Here is a 5,611-nt window from a genome sequence, read left to right on the forward strand (position 1 = left end):
CCAGGAGTGACCAGGAATAACGGTCACAAGCTGGCAGAGGGTAGATTTAGGCTAGATATCAGGAGGCGCTACTTCACGGTCAGGGCGGCTAGGATCTGGAACCAACTTCCAAGAGAAGTGGTGCTGGCTCCTACCCTGGGGGTCTTTAAGAGGAGGTTAGATGAACACCTTGCTGGGGTTGTTTGACCCCAGTAATCTTTCCTGCCATGGCAGGGGGTCGGACTAGATGATCTATTCAGGTCCCTTCCGACCCTAGAAACTATGAAACTATATAATTAAACACAGTATCCTAATATAACAGTATCAATATGTATTTGACAAGGGACCCAAATTTATGTGAGGGGTCCTACCTTTTGAAAGGCATGCTCTGCAACCTTGAAGTCACTAAAAAGTCACTTTTGCTACTGCACATTAGGGCAGCCTAATGCGCCTTTATGGTAGTATTTCATATTAGAGGTACTAAACTTAATGCACTATAGCAAAAGTGTATGAATGAATGTGTATGTTGAGCCCTGTATGGACTCAGCAAAGCTAAGTGAGATGCATATGTTGTCAGTGAGCTTCACTGCCACTTGCTAATCATGCAGGAATGCTTCAATCTCTACCTCCTGTCTCCAAAACTGTATTCTCCACTTTCTGCAATCCACTTATCTCAGATATTCCTCTCTTCTCTTTCAGTCAGGTTGTTCTTCATCCTCTTTCAGGCTGGTTGGGACTGTTATAAGCAGAGATGGGATAGGGAGACTTTCTGCTGTCAGTTTGCATGTCTGAAACTACAAGAACCTCTAGAAACAGCAATTTCAAGGAAATCCCTGCTCAGCTTCTGGAGATGAGATAGGCCCAATGCAAATAGAAACCTCAGAGAATTTAGCTGGCAAACTCTAACTGGTCTCAACTGACCAGGTATAAATTGCAGTTTTTAGTGGCTTATATCTTAGCCCTATCTGAGTAAATTTCCCCACAAAAGTATATCCCAGAGATCAGAACAACTTGTCTGCCAAATTTCATGCTCTTCCTCCAAAGTGAGGTGGTATAATTTCCCAGTGAAAGAGATGTGAGAATTTTTTAATTTAGGCCAAGCAATACTTTAACGTTTGGAAGCTACTGAATTGTTCTAGATTAAGCTTTCAAAAAAAAAATCAGCTTTAGGCAGATACCCATCACGTAAAATTTCAAACCAATCAATCAAAGTTTGGCAAAGACATAAGAAACTGAAAACAGTGTTATATAATGGACAGGATCAAACAAATTGAATTGCAGGTGCTGCTGTTAGCTCTGCCCATAATACAGAAACAAACATTTAAATAATGACTGTATGGAGAGTGGGTGGTTCAGAGAACTAGTAATAGAATGGGTTATGAAGCCTTTCATCTCTAGGTCCTGTTTTGAATTCAAGTGAAACCAGTTACCAGCACAGTTATGTCTGCCTACTAGCTGTATTCAATTGTCAGTGATTTCTGGCAATTTCAGGTGTCTTGAGTACTTCAGAGATATAATTGTGTTCTTCCTTACAACAGGGAATAAGATAGGGAAGTGCTATTACCCCCATTGTAAAAATGAAATTCTCAAGCACAGAAAGTCTACATGGCTTCCCCAAGATAACATAGGGTGTCCCTGGCCAAGGAGGGGCTTTGAAGCCAGGGCTCTGAAATCCTACAATAATGCCCTCACAACTGCACCATCATTCTTGTCTTCAGTTCTTTCACAACTATCCATATTAAAAAACCACAACTCCAGCTCACCCATCTCTCCCTCCCTGTTTATAGAAAACCTCAGCAGAGAGGCCTAGGACTGCGTGGCTCAGAAGAGTATTGTGGATTCTCACTATCCACAATACAATTTGGGTATATTGGTAGAGCAGTACGGGCAAACTTGCACCACAGATTGCACTTCTAGAACAGATGATGTCAGTTGCCAGAGCTGCAAACCTTATGTGGCTGAAGGAGACAATGAAAACTAAATGCAAGCTAGTCAAGATTTCTGAAAAGTGTAGGCCTTTTGCCTGATTTAATAGTTGCTCATAGACAATCTGAGACTTTCTTAGCATCTTGAGATCATTTTGCCATTACAGAGCACAGTTGCTGTCAATACTGTTTACTTTTGAAATGTTAGCAAATATTGGCACTTGACAGTGAATTAATGATTAAGCAGCCTAGTAAAAATGAATGACAGAAAACCAGTACATATGGATACAAATCAATATTTATTAAGTATCAGACTTCTATAGGTATAGAAATCCAGTTAATCACTCAAAGTTTTCATTATTTATTGACAAGACTTTCACATTTGAATGCAAAGGAAGTCTCCCATTTGGTAAATTATTTAAAAATATTAATACATGGAACTTACATAGCAATTTCCAGCCACACAACAGGCTGCTTTATCAAAAGCCAATTAATCCTTTCAACACTCCTGTGGGTTAAATGAATAAGCACTGTTATACTGATTATATTTAGAGTGGAAACTGAGGGAAAGAGGCTTGCAGTGCAAAAGAGTGAATGAGAGAGAAATGAGACTTATATCTTATGATCTTGGCTTCTAATCAGATGCTTAGACTTTTAGGCTAAGTACAGGCATTCAAGAAGCCCACAGCATAAGTTTTCTAACTTTTGAACTTTACTCTAAGCACCCCCATTTAGGTCAGGAGGAAACAGAGCATATGTTAGCCATTGAGGGAGGTGGAGGGGCAGGGGCTTGGAGCTTGCCTGCATGACCCAAGCGTGGCGGGGGGGGGGAAGAGGGAGGGCAGAACTGAGCCATTGACTCACATGGCCAATGAAGATGATGCCCACCTCTTGCACAATTCCCCATTCCCTGGGGTGACCGAGAGTGGGCACTATACATGTAAAGTCCCCAATTTTTTCATCAGCAATGTTATCGCTCGCCCCCCACCCCCAACCCCATCCTTGTTTGGAACCCAGCCTTTCTCCTCCTGCCCTGGCTCATGAGGCCATAAGGGGGCAGATGGACCACCAGAAAAAGCACTTCAGCTATGGACTGGACCTGGTACTGCAAGCAGATGCAGTACAGGGTTGGGGAAGAGGGTAAGCCCTCCACCAATATGTGGGGCCCTGACCCCACACTTTGGCAGGCTGTCTGGATCCACGAAGCTCTGGATGACTGCTTCCTCCTCCCTGGATGACTAGGACCTGAGGGATTTGAGTGCCCCTGCCCTGGCATGAGGCCATGGGTTTTCTGCCACAGGATCCTCTTCCCCTGGATCACAGACACCACTGCCCATACCCCAGGCTGCCTGAGCACCATCGTCCTTCCTCTTTCCCTCCCCAACTCCCGCTAGAGGCACACATCAGGGTGCAGGGGAATGCAGTGCAAGGAAGAGACAAGTCACTGGTCTAAAAGGTTGCAGTTGCCAAACTTTTCCTGTGTTTAATAAAGAAAACCTGTTGAACATTGCCTGTGTCTCAGCCTGGTCACTTCTCCCAGTTAACACAAAATAACAAACCTTTGGCAGCAGTATGGTAGCAGGGCCTAGGGACAGGCATTCAAAAAGCCTGAGCCTGAACTGATTCAATCTTTGCAGGTTAATCTAATCTGCCTAGGCTGAACCAGTTTGCAACTGCACAGCCATCCCCTCTGCACTGAGAAAATGCAGGCATATGCCTGCAGTGGCTCAGGCTAGAAGGTGTGGGGGGCCCAAGAGCAGCCTTCCCTTCCACAGATCTGAGCTGACGGGGTGTGTGGACAAGGCAGTCTGCTAGGGAGGGATGTAGACCCCCACTCTGCCTGTACCACCCCAGACTTTTCCCCATTTCCCCTCAAGGGGTGGGAATGCTGCCAGCCCCCAGCCCCAGGCTAGCATTCTGAGGCAAAAGGGGTGGGGTGCAGTTCATGCATCTGTTGATGATACAAGCAGTCCTCAACTTACACATTTTTTAGTTGCGACAAAGATCACTTACAATGTTTATAAAGTTACACCCCGTTTGGACGTTCCGACATGGGTTTCATCTTTATGATGGTCAATACTGCATGCAGCTGGTAAGTGGTGGAAGGGGAGGGGAAAGGAAAGGGGCATGGGGGCACAGATCAATGCCCCCCACAGTGAGGGAGAGACTGGGGCTTCTTTTGCAAGCAGTAGGTTGGGAAGGAGGGGAAAGAGTTTCCTTTACTCCCATTAAAAAATGTGAGGCTTTTTCCTAAGGGGAATACCGTAGGACAGGGTAGGTGTCATGAGGCCTGCACTGACTTGATTAACCAGCAGCTTCAGAGCTGGTGCCATGAGGCAGGCCTCGGGTTTTTTGACAACAACCCATGTTTTTGTATGGAGGGCATGCTGGGGTGGGATGGGCTTCACTTCTCCCCTAAGGGCAGGCATATCTTTTCCTCTAGGTTGGCTGATCTCATACGGTGGGCTTTAAACTAGCTTTACCGGGAGAAGGGGACACTCTGAGTGGAGAGGATGCTTCACCAGCACACAGGGTGACAAGAGGAAGGGAAGTCCAGGTAAGCATCAATGTCCTGAGAGTAGGGGGACACAACTGTCCTGGGAATGGGAGGGAGGCACATGTAACCTCAGGAGGCCTCAAGTGCCTCTACACTAATGCTCATAGTATGGGGAGTAAGCAGGAGAAACTGTGCCTCCTAATTGCAAGTAAGAACCCAGACTCAGTAGAGCTCACAGAAACCTGGTGGGACCCTACGTATGACTGGGTGGTGGGCATTTGAGGATACACCCTATATAGAAGAGACAGGACAGAAAGGAAAGGTGGGGGGGTTGCGCTCTATGTCAAAGAGCACCTCACATCATCAAGGATTAGCTTTGGGTTACAAAAGGGTTGGGCAGAGATAGTGTGTGTCAAACTACAAGGGCAGCATGGTGAAAGGGAACTTACGGTGGGTGTCTACTACAGACCACCCAACCAGGGGGAAGAGCTGGACCAGGACTTCTCCAGTCAGCTTATGGAGGCAGTTAGGTCAAGGGATGTTATTGTCATGGGTGACCTAAACTACCCAAACATTTGATGGGAGGAGCAGACAACCAGGTCTGACTGCTCGCATAGGTTCCAGGCTGTATTACAGGACCTTCATCTTATCCAGGGAGTGCACAGCCCCACTAGGGGTAACACCTTGCTGGACCTGGTCCTGGCCATGGGGGATGACCTGGTGAGGGAACTTCAGGTCCTTGACCACCTGGGCAATAGTGATCATCACCTGCTGGATTTCACTATTCAACGTAGGGTGTCAAGGGCTTACACCAAGGCTAAAGCCCTTGACTTCAGAAGGGCCAACTTCAATGAGCTTAGGAGACTAGTGGGGGAGGCACTGAGGGCCCAGAAGGTAGAGATGGGAGTCCACGAGGGATGGTCGTAGCTTAAGGGGGCGATTCTCCAGGCCCAAATTATAACAGCCCCTGAGAGAAGCAAGGGGGATAAGAGTGCTCAGAAACCCCCTTGGCTCAGCAAGGGCATTCAGCAATGCCTGAGGACTAAAAGGGGAGCATCAACCAGTGAAAGAGAGGAGCTGTCACCAAGGAGGAGTACTCTTCCTCGGCCCGTAAGTGTAGGAGGGCTATTAGGAAGGCCAAGGCAGAGATGGAACTCAGGCTAGTGTCCAGGATTAAGGACAACAAAAAGTCCTTTTTCAAGTACATTGG

This window comes from Gavialis gangeticus, unplaced genomic scaffold (assembly GCF_001723915.1).
Source record: "Gavialis gangeticus isolate Ggan-Ray unplaced genomic scaffold, GavGan_comp1, whole genome shotgun sequence".
Classification (NCBI taxonomy): domain Eukaryota; kingdom Metazoa; phylum Chordata; order Crocodylia; family Gavialidae; genus Gavialis; species Gavialis gangeticus.